At 46.6% G+C, this 15601-nt stretch overlaps 1 protein-coding gene across 3 annotated transcripts in view; it reads left to right on the top strand.

Moving 5' to 3' along the window:
• Positions 1-2125: 2125 nt before the first annotated feature.
• Positions 2126-15601, top strand: part of LOC113014752 (zinc fingers and homeoboxes protein 2-like) — a 124377-nt gene continuing 110901 nt past the window's right edge. The window contains exon 1 of one of the 3 annotated variants that reach the window (XM_026156473.1): positions 2126-2915. The gene's annotated coding sequence lies outside the window, so the exon portion shown is untranslated. The other 2 variants (XM_026156474.1, XM_026156476.1) reach the window with 2 other exon arrangements.

Here is a 15601-nt window from a genome sequence, read left to right as displayed (position 1 = left end):
ATTTGGCTTCAAATCCACAAACTGAGAGGCAGAAGAGCCACGGTGACACTCAGAGGGAAGGAAAAGATGCAGCTGCACGTCCGGCTTTGGCACATCTGTACATTAAGCGTCCGGAAGGTGAAGAAGAGCGCTGTAATCTTTAATAAACGTGAAATGAATGTCTGCGGTGAGAATGGCTCCATCGCAGCAGGAGACAAACGTGTCCTGTTATTTGGTGTTCCAGCCGGACGATTCTTGTCTCCAAAGCTTTTTATCTGCTGAAATTTGTGACACTGACGGTGCTTGATCACTATTTTAAAGACTATTTTGAGCCTTGACTGGTTCAGTTTTTAACTTTTGTTGCTAAGCAATGTTGACCAAAACTCTGCTTATTGGTTAGAGCTGGCACTTTTGCCTGGCAACATTACCTGATTGTGTATTCTGGAGACGCTGGCGAGAGCTTCCAGTTGCAGAAGATGGCGCAGGCTGTGGCATCGATCCTGCTCTGAAGGCCCTCTATTATTTCCAGCAGCTCGTCCTTAAATGCATCTGAACAACACAGCAGAAAAGGGGGCGGGGCCGCGAAATAAGCAGCGTACTTCACGGCACAGGGAATGTGAGTTTTGATAACAACCCGACCGGCAGGCAGACAGCTGCAGCCCTTCACCGGAGAGGACTGAACGGGGGCAGGGTTAATTAAGAAACCGGCTGACGTGCACGTCCGGGCCTATCGGGGGCGATGCATTTACTGACAATCACCTGGGCTCAGATTTCACTGCATTCAGCTAAACAAACACAGACATTCCTCCCTTATTAACCATCTATATTTACTAAGACGGTGGCTGTGATAAAAACGAAATAAACTGAAATACAGCTGAAACAAAAAACATGCTGTAAGAGAGAGCAGGGCAGCGCATCAATCAAACTTTATTTATTCATCAGTGCCCACAGTGTTCACAGGCACGAGCTGATACTAAGACACAAAATTTGTATTAATTCATGATATTAAAACACAGATAAAAATGTGAGCTAATAAATGTTTCAGTTCTCTGGGTAGTGCAGGTGTCCATCTGCCATAAAGCAGCGTCATGGGTTCAACTCTGCTGCGCTGAGGCCATTTAATTAGTGTCTTTCTCCCAGTTTTCCTGAATTTTCTCCCCTATCGTGGTCTAATAAAGGCTAAAAAAGCCAAAATATATTTAAACAATGGAAGTAAAATATAATAAAATCACAGAAATTCACAAGGAATAGAGGATCTGATATATGATGAATGTTTAATATTAAGATATAGCCAGAAAAATAAAAAAATAAAATTGCATGGATGGGTTGAATAAAACATAGAAAGTCATCTCTGCAGAGGCCTGAGAGGCTGATCATTTAAATGAGCACAATTCATGAGAAATGCAAAGTAAGGTGTAATAATTTTTAAATGATAAAAAAACAATAAAACTGTTAAAAATGCTAATTAACAAGAAACATACTGTATATTAAAAGGTCGAGTAATTCAAGAAAATGATGAAAATTGAAAATTAAATAAACAAAATAAATGAACATCAAAGACGTTAGAATTCAGTTTCTCCTGCAGCTGCTTTTTTATACTTGACCTTTGACCTTATGTATAAGAACGCATTAATAATTTGTTCTTTTAGCCTGAAAAGCGGCCACGCTCTTTCTTTCTGTTTTAAGTGAACAGACTGAGATTTGGCATTAAAATGGTTTTATCAGCACTGATAAGGAGCCAGGAATCAGAGCCGATCATAAACTTACACTCGGGATGTTTGATTGGTGACGTTGGACATATTATCACAGAGGTCAAAGGTCACTAAATCGCCCAAGTCCTCATAAACCGATCGCATAACTCACCTACACATAACCACCGGTGGGAGCAGGCAGGGTGTGCTTCCTAAACCCGCCTGTTGGTGTCGCTGTCCGTCACGTTTTCGCACAAGCGCGAGGGTTCGTCTGCACGTTTATTGCATCTGATCAGGTACGACAAGCCCATTATCAAAATGCACGAGCTCGGTGCAGTGTGGTGATCGTGGATAAACTTTTCCTTCCACTCCCACGCACTCTCGCCCTCCTGATCCCACCGAAACTCCTTTTAAATGAGCCCAGGTTGAACAGGTGGGTGCTGATGCTCCAGCCGCACGTGAGCACGGTGCTGTGAGCGGGTCAGCTCCAGGATCAAACAGGTGTCACAGAAACACCCGAGCGCCGTGGGTTTTGTTCCCGCTCACATCGCTTTTATTTCAGATTTTACATTTTTATTTACATGTCGTGGGTTCATGAAAGGGAACTTTTGCAACATTTTCTCCGAGTTTAGGAGAATTCACAGAGATCAGAGCTGCACGGTGTCACAATCACGAACATGTCACACACGAGACGGGAACGAGTCCGGTGATGGTGTGTGTGAGCGGGCGTGAGGGTAAGAGTGCAGGAAAGTGGATTAAAATGAGAATAAAGTCGGTGCAGAGGACCACAGGTGTGTGAGTGTGTGTGAGAGAGCGTGTGTGTGGATGTATAGGTGGTGCCTGCCTGCTGCCGGGGTGCTGAGGCTGAGCCGCTGCAGGAGGGGGGCACGCTCGGGGGGTGCATGGCCGCCGCGTGGTCGCGCCTCTCCGCCGTGCCAGAGTCCGGCAGCGTCGCGGTCCAACTTTTCTGTACATTTTCACGTCACCTGGACACCGAACATAAATTTGGCATCCTATGCAAATATATGCTGACGTAAAAGATCATGTGGTTTTTGTCGTCGATCCCCCCTATGAGCAACGAGCAGGCTTTTTTTTCTCCTCTCTACTGTTGTCTTTAGGTTAGCTATGCTACAATCTTTACTGTACCCAGCGCTAGCTATATGCGCCCCGCACCGCTCCACTCTGGATCTCTGGGAATAATCAACTTCCAGCCTGTCGCACCGTGCAGCCACAGACTCCACACAGGTAGGACACGAGGGAAACTTCTCGTTTTTTTACTCGCGGGGATAAATTTTGACCAAAGTGACCGCAAAAGTGAAGTTATTAAAGCGGCTTGGTTGCAGGCAGACTAGCCGCCTGGCTCCCTCTCTCTGCCCAGGCTGCTGCTGTTGCTGCTGCTGCTAGCGACCGTCCCCCTCCATCACAGCCTCTCGGAGTGGGAACCACGGCGCTCTCACCCCGCGGATCTCCTCGGCAGCCCGGCTGGGATGGAAATACTTAGACACCTGGCTGTCAGGTAACTTTAGTTGCGGGGTGACTGCTCTCCGGGTGTATTTGAGGATAGTTGTGAGACAAGTGAATGTCACCCGGTTCGCGTTGTTTTTTTTTCTTCTAGTAGCCAACTTTTGCCGTCCCCCCTCCACCCCCGGTGAAAGTGCACATAATAAATTTATTAGCCATTGGGGCTAGCCGTTAGCCAGTTAGCCCCTGCTAATGACGGGCGACCCGGCGGAGCTAAGAGCTTTAGCTTTAGCCGTTCCCCGCACACAGCAGCGGGAAACGTGGCTGCCCGTCTCTGGATGTTGTGCTTTCATGTCGGGAAACGCATTTGTTTTGGCTGCCTCCCCCTCCTCTCTCCCGTCTTCCCCTCGGAGTTACAGCGCTGCTCCGCGGACCCGAGTGGAGGATAAATCCGCTTTTTGTCGGCGCCTCGGTCTCCGCGGAGCCGATGACAGTGCGGTTAAAGAGTCGGCTCAAGTGTTGTTGTTGCCCGCTGTAGGTTAGGTTCAAACGGGGCTAGCTAGCAGACAGCCAGTCTGGCTGGTTGGGTCATCTGAGGTGAAGCCTCCGTCAGCGGGGTGCACAGAAATACGCTGCCTGTTTGCGGAGAGCCGCTTCCCGCTGCTTTCCCGACACTTTCCCAGCTTTTCCGCTTTATACTTGCCTTTCACCGAACTGTCTTTACCGTTAGATCGTCTTTTCGGGCTGTTTTCACCGCCGATGAGCGAACTGTTTGGCGGTCGCATGTTGAAGCGAACTGCCGTTTACTTTGGTATTAAACAGTTTTCCGCTCGGTGCTTTAAACGTGTTCAAATGTGAGGTTGAAGTAGTTTAAGAGGGGCTTTTGGGCCGGGCCGGTTCCGAGGACGGGTTGCCTGTTTGGTGGACAGACGCTGACTTCGTGCCAGTTAATGGCAGACTGGTTTTCTACTGGTTTCAGGCTGCCAGAATCCACAGCGCTCGGCTTTTCCACGGGAAACGCCGTCAGTGTTTGTTCTTTTTGCACAATTGTTTTTTTAAACTGCATTTATAAGGATCCGCGTTGATATTGAACTGCTTTTACTCCGGTTAAGCAGAAATGTGTGCGTTTTTTGCATAATTTTGCAAATACGCGCTCGGTGTATTTACATCCAGCGCCGTGTGTTTGCTGACAGACTGGGTCACTGCTGCCGCCCGACCGTGCGGGGAAACCGGCTTTATTAGCGCCCGTTTACTCACCGGGACTGCCTGCATGCCCCGTATGTGACACGGCCAGGAGGGTATCCACATGAGGGGCGTGGGGTGGCACCAGCCCCCCTCAAATATCAGTGCCTCGCCCCCACAGGTCCTGCGGTCTAATGTAACTTAGTGCATTTACTCAGATACTTTACTTGAGTGCACATTTAATAAACTTTCAATTTATTTAACGATTTCTCCTTAAAAAAATCTCAGAATGAGCCTTTGCAGGATTTACTGCACTTGCAATCAAGGCACAGAGTTCCCCTTTTAACCTTAGTTAACAGAAAATTGGGATGTTTGATTATTAAAAATTAATTGTAAGCTTGGGAAAATTAAACCACACTTAAAAAATACTGTTTAAAAGTATTTTTTTTTTAAAGAAAGATGTTTGTTGGTGGGTTTTATATAAAACCAAACAGCTATATTTTGGATGCTTGTGTTGCACTTTGTGCTCTAGGCTTTGTTTTAAAGCTTCAGAGGGCTGCTGCAGATTTTAAAATATAAATCTACTCATATTTGGTGCTATAATATTTTGAATAACACCCCCAGCAGCATATAGGTACAGAAAATCATATCCAGCTGCAACATTAAAGTCTGCACACCATTATGATCTAATATTATGATGCATGTCGTTCAGCACAGTGAGTGGTCTGTATGTAGGTACTGGGAGTATATTTTGCAGTGTAATTTAAGGCTTTTCATACTGGTTTTGCTTCTTTGCACACTAGTTTTCTTCCTTTAAAATAAATGTCTGTGTCATGGCTCAGGACTGAACATGAGTGTGAAATATTTTTATTTCCTTTGTGCCCCCCATTCGAAAAAAGTCCCGCGTACGCCCGTGGACGTGGCAGCTGTTCCTTCTTCTTGTAGTCAAACTTCTCCAAGTTCGCCCAGCCTGTGTTCACGATGTTCCCCGACCTAATTTCCTACCCCAAGCCCTGTTACATAAAATCATGAATAATTGGATGCAGCCGGCTCGCATGCCACTTCAGACCTAACGCGGTGACGTGGTTGGAAATCAAAAAGCCATTTTGACCTGTGACCCCCTTCCCCCCGCCCCATGGCCCCCCTTCAGTTGAGAAATATCTCTAAAAAGGCGTAGTTGTGTTTGTTTTGCAGCTTTCCCTGCTGTCCTCATGTGACTCCCTGCAGTCTGAAGGACGTACAGGAGGAAGATTTCTGTCAGGCTTAGGCGAACAGGTGTGTAAACTGAATTTGGGCAGGTTTCACCCTCCACCACATCCCTGACAGTGTGACTGAAGTGTGTCTTGGCTCTTGGAAATCATTGGAGAGGCTCGTATTTGGCAGCGGCTCCTCCTCTTCCTCCTTCCTCTATACTGCCCGGTGACAGCCTTAAAATCCACCTCCTCCCCGCCGCTGCACCGTGCACTCCCGCTGAAAGTGTGTCAGGATTTTTTCTCCTTTTCTTTTTTTTAATATTATCTCCCTCTCGCCTGTTCTGGTTCATAATCACATTTCCTTTTCCATTGACCGACTTTTTTTGTCTCATATTTTGCCGCTATTGTATCTGCGCCGTGTCAGGCTTTTTAATCCTATGATATGGATGCAGGGATCAGTCAGTCATGCTGCCAGTCTCCGAATCAGAGCACGCTCGCTTGCTCTCTGGCTGCTATTTATTTGTCACAAACGCCAACACACACACAGGCGCACACACAGCACACAGCTTTGGTGCGCTTTCCCTTCCTCACTACTACTCTCGCGTCTCTCACACACACACGCGCACACACACTTTCGCTTTTCCTCTTCCTGCCCTGACACGCTGCTTTTTCTCTTTGACACACACATTTTGCCGCTTCCTGGGAAGTGCAGCTGTGATTTGCTGTTGCCACCTGACCTGTCACCCCAGTCCCCCCCCCACACACACACACAGACACACACACGCAGCCATAGTGTGCTTTATTTCACCGTTTGCACTGCTCACATCATTGGTTTTTTATTGCAGAAAATTGCTGCTCCACTCGTGTGTTTTCATTATTTGTAGCGATAGAAAAGGACCCCTTTCTGTGTGTGTCTGTGTGTGTGTGTTGCCCTCAGTGGCATTCAGTCGTGACAGCTCACACACACACTATGCAGCACTCTTTGTCGCTCTGTCAAACTGCTATTTATTTCACGCACATGCACACACACACATGCAGAAAGCATGCATGACAGCTGCATCTTTGCACACACACACATTCAGTCACTCCTTTTTTTGCTCTTGTGGCGCACACACATTTGTAGTTTGGGTGCTTTATGAAATAGTAAGAGGGTGTGTGTGTGTGTTTGGGAAAGAGTACGAGCATGCCAGGTTGTGCGTGAGTGAAGTGGGGGTGATTTTCTGTGAGTCACTGCGTGTGTGTGTGTTACTGTCCACTCCTGCCTCACTGCTGGAGCTCTTCACAGGGAAACAGACACACACACACACACACACACACACACACACACACACAGCGGGTGCATTGGATGTGCGCTGCTGCTGCTGCTGCTGTTGGATCAAACCCACGTTCCACGTCGACTTGGAGGCTTTTCAGAGGTTGAAGTTTGAGCGCGAGCACCGGGATCCCCATTCGATCAGATTTAACTCCAGACCAGAGATGAAGCTCCTTCTTTTAATAATCTTTTATTCCTCATTTCTTGGTGCTAAAGCGGAAATCTCGCCCAATCTCGTCTTGGTAATTTTTTTCCCTCGTACAGAAATTAAAAGTGATATTTTTTTGCAGCTTTTTTTTCTGCTGTGCAAACATTCGTGCGCTGCAGTGAAGGCTTTCATTACTCGCCATGAAATTTATTTTTAAAAGTTGTGTGTGTGAAAAGTCCCACTGCTGTTTGTTCCAGCTGTGGAAAGGCTTTCAGCCAAATACGGTCATTTTTCAGCTCAGACCTGCTACTTTAGTAAAACATTAATTCCTACCTTTGAACTCGCGGGTGCTCATTTTCACAACTTAAGTCCATTTTTACACCTGCTTTCCCTCCGGAAACACATCTTTATACGTCTCCTGATCTTGTAAATCACCTGCAGACGGCGAAGCTTGTGTAGTTATTAGGGCTAAACTGACAAAGCAGCCAGGCTGATTCATTGGTCGATAATTGCTCGGTGCAGCTTGATCATACCTGTATATTCAGCTGACAGGTACAGAGGATGTAAGGAAATGTCATGCTGTGCTTGGGCTTCCAGCTCTGCCCCATAAAGCTGGAAATTCGCTGACTAAAGTCGGGTTATTTAGTGTCTGGAGACGGTGGCCATTTTTTCTGGGCTGTCTGTGCTAAGACTTCCTGTTCTGTGAAACAGTCACATGTAGAGATGTTTGCAAAGCTAAAAAGAAGCGAAGCTGTCCTTTCTGTTAGTGTGTTCTGTCTTCTGCTCTCAACATGGGCCGTTTACCTGCTTCCATTCAATCCTGCTCGGTGATGACTGGTCATCTAAATACTTGGCACCAATCAGACAGAGACAATGGCTGAAGGTTTCACTGCAGTTTGGCGTTTGAGCTCTCCGAATGAACCAATGCACAGGTGAATTGAGGCCCTGAAGGCTTTCGGTACCAAAGAATTTTTGTCCCCTTTGTCCTGCAGTTCCGTATTCAGTATTCAAAGGTTTAAACCAGGCTCCCCACTTTTGCCTCAGAGCAGAATATTTTGGGAAATAGTGGTTACTAATTTATCTGAAAGACGACGTGACCGCTGGGAAGAGTTTGGCTGTTCCTCAAAGATCCCTCCCCCGCTGTATTATCCTACATTTTACCAATCCAACATCGGGTAGTGTGTTGTTCTTCTGCTCTAGTGTTTAATGGTAGCTGAGAAACTGGTCAGAGGTGCATTTCCTACCAACACTAACATGTTAGATCCGGTAAAATTAGAAAAATGTGGACTACTTAAAATTAATAACTGCTTTTACACAAAATCCAAACTAGCTACCTGCAGCAGCTGGGGTTCAAAGTGTGTGCTCACATTGGGATCGGATTGGTGGGACGTCAGTGAGCATGCTCTCAAATAACATCTACAGTATTTCCACAGTATTTAGTCTTCAGTGTGTAGCCAGGCAGGAAGTTTTAACATGTGAAAAACTGCATTACAGCGTGAAAGAGTCTTAAACCTGCATACTTTCAAACAGCCAGCAGGGGGCGACTCCTGTGGTTGCTGAAAGATGTCGGATTTCGTATACGTCAATGAGGAAAAAGAGCTCGCTGCTCGCCTGACTTCTTGCTTGAATTTTCCGGATGTCTTTAAGGTTTTGATCATTTTGTGCATTTTGATGTAATTAGAAAAACAATTTTAATTACGTTCCGTTAAAACGAGCCACGGTCTCAGCGTCTCCGGCAGGAACAGACTCGCTGTTGTGTTTGTATCGAGACTCTCACCCGTGTGCTGTTGTTGAGTTGGTGTGTGTTTTGTCCACATGTGATCAAACACGCTCCGTCCGTCGGGTCTCAGTCACATCCACTTCTCGCTGCAGTCGGTGCTTTTGGCGCCGTCTGCTCAGAGTAGCGCTTATTAGTGGCAGTTTTTTTCCTTTTCTTTTTTTGAAAGGCAATTGAAGAAATATTAAAAGACCCGGTGAGAGCTGAATTACTTTCACCTGCGCTGAATCCAGGAAACCTCAAGGCGGACTGGTCACAGAAATGAAAACATCCTTTAGGCACAATGCTTTGAGTCAACTTTGTTACAGAGTTGACCTCCGGTGTATTGTCTCTGTGGAGGGCTGTGTGTAATTGGTGCTTTTATTTCCATTCTGGCGACGACCTTGTTGGGTTGAAGCCGGTCGCTCGACTACATAAAGGTTTTTTTAGGAGGAGTCGTCCATGTTGTAAAGTGGCTGAGAAGTCTCTTTTTCTGGTGCTAATGAAAGAAAACGTTGATTTGTGAGTGTTTTTCTCTGGCGGTCTTCTTACAGCGGCGCCGCTGACGTTTGCGTTTTTCTGGAAATGTTCCTTTCACTGTTTTCACGGCGACGTCCTCATTGTTCATCCCGCCTGAAACGCGCGACCTCTGAGAGACGGCCAGCGCTCGTCAATGAGTAAACGGCCGGCATTCTTCAATGACTGAAGACTAGTGAGATGTGGTCAGTGATTCAGAGCAGTGGAAGCAGGTTATCCTGCATGATTCAGCTCAAAGTCACTGATGATATTCAGAGGCTTTGGTTTTGGTCTTCCCCCAAAGGAAAATCATCAGGACTGTAATAAAAATACTTTTAACCAGACTTTTTCGAGCGCGCTTTCATCGCCTTTCATTCATTCGTCGCTGATTACCGCTATAACCAAACGCATACTGATTGTTCTTATGTGTATAGTCCCCTCAAAGGCCCAGTTTGAGCCAGGATAACCCTGATATTACTGATTTAATATCACCCAGACCAAGTCTGATGTGTCTAATGAACTCATCGTGCAAAAGGTCTGTTTTATTTTACAGGATAACTTTTAAAAAGGCCCGTCGAGTGTGTAAAGCTGCACCGGCAGCTCAGAGCTGAAGCTGCATAGAGATGTAAGCTGTCTCCGACACCTGTGTGGTGCAGACGGGGCTGAAAATATATCTATTGATTATTTATTTGCCTCTTTCGTTCCTGCACCTCTGCTCCTGTCTCGGTAAAGCTATGTGATCAGCACAGCTTCTTTTGTCTGTTTTAGCAGAAAATTCAGCTTGACGAACTCAGAGAAAACTGAGTTCGTCAAGCTGAATTTTCGGACACTCGGCGGAACGATGAAGATTCAGCAGAGGAAGAAGACGTGCCGTTTAGATGCTGATCTGAATATGTTGATTTAAAACTGTGAAATTACACACAGGCTTTGGTGGAGGGTGCGTTATTCGAGTGCCTGTGTTGGCAAATCTAAAAACTTGCGACCAAGTCTTACCTACTGATGACATCTGTAATAGTTATGAGGAACAGCTGGATGTTAAGGATTCACTGGTGTGTTGGACAATATTGGCTCGATCTTTGGCAGATACAGACATCAGCAATAAACCGCAAATGAATCTGCAAATATCGCCCCGCAGATTAGATGACATTTGTTCAAGTCAGTTTTGTGTTTTATTTATTTATTTTTATCTGTTGTGTCAGAAATGAGAAAAAAAAACAAACTGTGAACAGCGTCAACCAAATTTTTATTTTAAACATCTGTTCTGTTGTAGAATGTCACGATTTGTGCATCTCTAATGAGCAGTTACCGGAGACGATCATATTTTTGAATACTGAACAGTCGTTTATCTGTAAAGACTGAAGCATTTATGCACCGAAAAATAGAAATTTCCTCTTGTTTTTACCAGCGTCTGCTGCGATGCTCCCGGTGGCTCATTTAGTAGTTTGTTTTTGGTTTTTTAAACATGAAAAACAGACGTGTTTAAAAGTCAGAGAAAACCCAGAAACAGTAAAAAGTGAGCCCGGTCTGACGGTCGAGGGTAAAGAAGTCCTGGAGAAACGTGTGCTAGCACCAACCTGCATCTTCATTGGCAGCGCAGTGACTGACTGGCTGTTCTCAGGCTCTTCCTCGTCTGATTACTAATCAATATAAAAACACTGATGTGTCTTTAGTGCTGAGAAGTGGGTATACGAACAGAGTATTAATAGCAGCGCAGCTTCCTGCGGTCTGCACGCAGCTTCACAGGCTTTTCCACACTGCCAAGAATAACTGGGGGAAACACTGAATACTTGTAATTGTTTGAAGTTTTTGGCAGGACGAGGCCAAATTCTCAGATATTGAAAACTGGCACAAAAAAGCAGATTCGCTCCAAAAATATCAGCGATGGAAAAACTGGAATGGGTCAAACCAAGAAAGCAGAGTGGGCTCGTTCTTCTGAGGTCTACTGTACATGCTAATGACGCTCGCCCAAAAATATAATAATGTATGCAGGGAGAAAATCAGACCGCAGAGACGTGACAGAACCAAAGAAGAAGGAGAAATGCAAATGACTTATTTTTCCAGATGAGAAAAGACGGCGAGCTTGTCAGCTGTGAGCCCTGTAAGTAATTAATATTAATGTAACATGAAAATAAACCAGACTTCACTCGTGTCTGGAGCAGGATGGGCGGTATAGAAAGCTGGCGTGGGTCCGGCCCGGCGGGGAGTCACGTGACTGATAAACAGCGCCCCGTCCTCCACGTGACGACGACGACGATGAAGCGTGAGCCGATCGCTGACAAACGTGTCGCCTTGTTTCTGAGCCGGAGCTGCAGCTCTGCCTCTGGGCCGATCGGTTTAATGTTGACCTGCAGCTCGGTCCCGCCCACTGCTCTGTCGACAGCATCTGAAACGGCTCCTGAGGGAGGTCACGTGACTGAGGAAAAAAGAAACTTTATTACAAAGTGAAATGTTCACACGCTTTCTGGGAGCGGAGCTTCTGTGAACTATTGACTGATCAGAAAGTTGCCATCGGGTCACTGCTCCGTCCAGCCCGGGCATTAGCAGCGCCGTGACGCTGCTCTCACAAACATGCATGACTTCAGTTTAGTGATCAGGAAACTTTGTTTTCGTCCTGCTGGACACACAGATCAATGTGCAGTGAGACTAAAGGCTTGCAGTATGGAAATATTAAAGGGCTGCAGACGGCTCTCTGCTTGTACTCCCTCCATTAGATCCATGAATTCATTAGATTAAATCATCTCAGGCTTAATCTGATCATGTTTTGTCGAGTCCTGAGTCAAAACTAGTTTTCTTTCCTTAAACACAGCACAAAGTAAAAGTTGTGTATTTTAGATGTAGATAAACCCGCTCGGCTACGTTTGTGCTGCAGTCACAGGAGATGTGAAACTTGTATCTGAGCAACCAGTCGCACTCAATGAAAATGACGATCACTGTGCAAACAAAGTTATTTATTTCGTTATTATCCGTTTTCCTCCCAGTGTGACTGAGAGGTTTGGGGTTAAACACGCCCTGTGTCAACAGTGACTGCCCTACAGACCCGACCTCTCACCTTGTCTCTTATTTCAGGCACAGAGGGACTCAATATCCTAAAAATAACTCTAAAGGGGTTCCCAGGGTGTTCCTGCATTAGACGACACACATACTGGTTTTTAGGATCTATGTTTTGAAGCCTCAGTTTTGGTGTTCGGCCTCTCAGGCGTTAGCTTTTAGGAGCCACATTAACAACAGAGCAGCGTTAGCCGCTAAGGCTAATACAGTGGAAACTTACGAAATTAATTCGTTCCCGAGGGTCTTTCGTAAGTCGAAGCACCCATCGCGCCTTTTGAGTGAGGCGATGCTGAACGATGGGCTATAGGCTAATTGCTAACTAGAACAACAAAGCGTCCTTCAATTGGAACAGCGAAGCGCAATTACGGGGTTGTCACATGATTCAGAAAGCATTGTGGGCATTGTAGGCTCAGCCAATCGGAGCCAGTGGATTTCGTTACTCGGGCATTTTGCCGTAACACGGGCAGAAATCTTGCCGTTCAGCGCCTTCGTAACTTTAGTTTTTCGTGAAATGGGGTATTCGTAAGTTGGGGTTCCACTGTATAATCACAGAAATCTAAACCTGCTGATGAGCGCTGACTGACAGGCTGATAATATAATCACCCCCAAAACATCCACCTGACAGTAAACTGGCCACGCCCCTAATTAGTCAAACAGGTGAGCTTTTAAACATGTGTGTTTATGGTGTTTTCACTCATCTTCCTATCAGAGTCCACGCTGGCAGGAACACCTGCTGCTGCTGTCGGTAACAACATCTGGGCCGAACGAACATCTGGAAACATCCAGTGATCTCTGGCTTTAAGTTGTTGTTCTTGGTAGCTTTACATTAACTCGTGGTGGCAACACCACGAGTTAATGTTTACAGCTAAAACTGATAGAATCTGATTATGCGGAGCGGACGCTCGGCCCGGCGGGTGGAGTTGGTGTTAAAGTGGCTGCAGCTGTAGCGGAGCAAACCTGCATCAAACTTCTCATCCGGAGATCTTATCCAAACCGCTGCAGGTCCTTCTTTCCGAGGAAGCGCATTATCTGAAATATATGCAGGGCCGAGTGTGCGCGAGTGTGTCATTTTGTCATTTTGACATAATTTATTGAACAGCCTTTTTAAAGAAGTCGCCAAATTTGTTTCTGTTTTATGCCATCAATCATCCGGTGAAAGTAGGTGTCACTTTTGTTTTCGGCTATCTCATTTTTTAGAGCGAAAACACTTCAAAAACAGACGCCGTGCGTTTGTTACCGCTGCTTATATTATTTAGATTTGCTTCTTTCTTCCTTCTTAAACCTCCAAGAAGTCATTTTTATTCATGAAGGGAGAAAAGAATGCTTATTTTCTCATTAAAGCCTGCAGTGTGTGTGCGTTTCTCAATTACTCAACACATGAGTGACCAGCAGCACTGATGGGCTCATCAGACAAAAAAACGTCTTAGATTAGCTCCCCCCACACCCCACCCCCCAGCCCAGAGCTGTGATTTGTTGAAGGCCCCCCCTCCCCTCCTCCCTGCCTCTGCATCGTTAATTTGAACCTTGTTTCAAACATTTATCCAGAAAAAGCTCGCTGAGCACAGTTTCCCCTTTTCCATCACCGGCCTCATTGATATTCATATGTTTCCCCGCGCTCGCACCTGGGGGCCGCGGGCTCGTGCCGCAGCGAGGCGCTGCCCTGCTCGGCAGAACTTCAGCAGTGCTTTTCTTTGTTTTTGAATTTCTGCGCTGCGGCGACGGTTTCCAGCGTTTCCTGATCTTCCCAGCTGCTCGGCAGTCGCGGCCAGCAACTTTCCAGGCGCGAGGCCGTTTGTGCGAGTCGGCCTCGGCCCGTTTTCTGCTCTTTGTCTCTGTTTCTGTTTGACAGCAACTCCTCAGCTGAGCCTCGCGCTGCTGCAACAAAGTGAAAAACTCTGCTGCAGCAGGCCGGCGGCGAGCGAGCGTCTCTGCTCAGACGCGTTCACTCAAACTGAGAGCTGATGATGCTCGGACACGTACGCTTACAGCGGGCACGCCGCTTTATCAGGTATGGACTCTGACCATGCTGGGGCGGGGTGCACCTCCTTCATCGCCCAGTTTGAGCCTCAGACTGTGCTTCATCGCTCTCCACCAGCTTTGTCGCCCCCCCCCCCCCCCCCCCCCGTCTTTATTTCTCTTTTAAACATTCAAAGCAGATCAAGATCCGCTATCTTAGTTTAATTGGTCACATGATTATGACAAACATGCGTCATCGTTTTAGAAACTGTTTTCGCCGTCCACACTGCCACACGAAAGCACTGTTTCCAAATCTATGCGTTTGTGAGAGCGTTTTCAAAACGCTGCGTTTTCCATGAGTGAAAACGGCGTCTCAGCGTGGACGGGAGAAAGCGATGTGTTTTCAAACATGTGTGGACGTAGCCTGAAGCTCAGTATCAGGATCTGTGTTGCTTTTCAACACACTCGTTTAGCTCGAGCAGAGTAAAAGGAGGATTATTAACCAAAGCGTCGACCTTCAGGTCACTGAGTGTCGGCTCCGGGTCGGCCTCTTTCCCATGTGGTTATAATGTTTAAAGTTAAAGCAGTTAAAGTTGAACACCTTGGTGTGGAGGGCTGAACATTAACCGGTTCCTCGTCAGTGGTCTGCACGCCTCTGAGGTGGAACGTGGAGCTCGTAGCTCTGCATGCAGGGAGGCGGGTCCAGGTGCCGTCCAGGCCGGGTCTCGGTCCTGAACATCAGCGAGTTCGTATGTGCCTGCAGACGACTGCCGCTCTGCAGACTGTTGTTCCTGTTTAAACATGTGCAAGCTGGACAGAACGTGGCCGCTCACTGGTGTTTGGGGATGGGGAACATAAAAATAGTGCATTACTTAAAATATTCCGTTCATTGTCTGCAGAGGTGGGACCGGGAATCGAACCGTTAACCTCTGCAGCTGCGTGTTGTTTAGGCAGGGTTGGAAAATGAAGATCTCACATGAATGGAGAGCAAAGCTGGTCTGCGGTGCTTCTGGAGCTGCCGGTTCCTCGGACACGCGTTGCGGGCGGAGTAAAGAGGAATTAATCACCAGGTCTTCTACAGGCTTGTGAAACGTCGTCGGGCCAAGAGGATCAAACTCTGGTCTAACATTATTTCCCAGTGATTGCAGGGACGAAAGCTTCCGGCATCGCGTCATGATCGCAGAAGAAGAAGTAACATGTTTTCCCAAAACTCCAGCAGCTAAAACCGTGTTCGGCTGTTGTTTGTTTTTTAATAAATAATGAAAAACTTGCAGAAGCGTTGGACACCCAAAGATCTGCAGAACAAAGACAGAACTCGGGATGTTTCCCCTTTAAACAAAGCTCCGTCCCATCTTCAGA

Source organism: Astatotilapia calliptera, chromosome 22, assembly GCF_900246225.1.
Source record: "Astatotilapia calliptera chromosome 22, fAstCal1.2, whole genome shotgun sequence".
NCBI classification, from domain to species: domain Eukaryota; kingdom Metazoa; phylum Chordata; class Actinopteri; order Cichliformes; family Cichlidae; genus Astatotilapia; species Astatotilapia calliptera.
The sequence above is the reverse complement of the archived record's forward strand: the minus strand, read 5'-3'. Positions and strand labels throughout refer to the sequence as shown.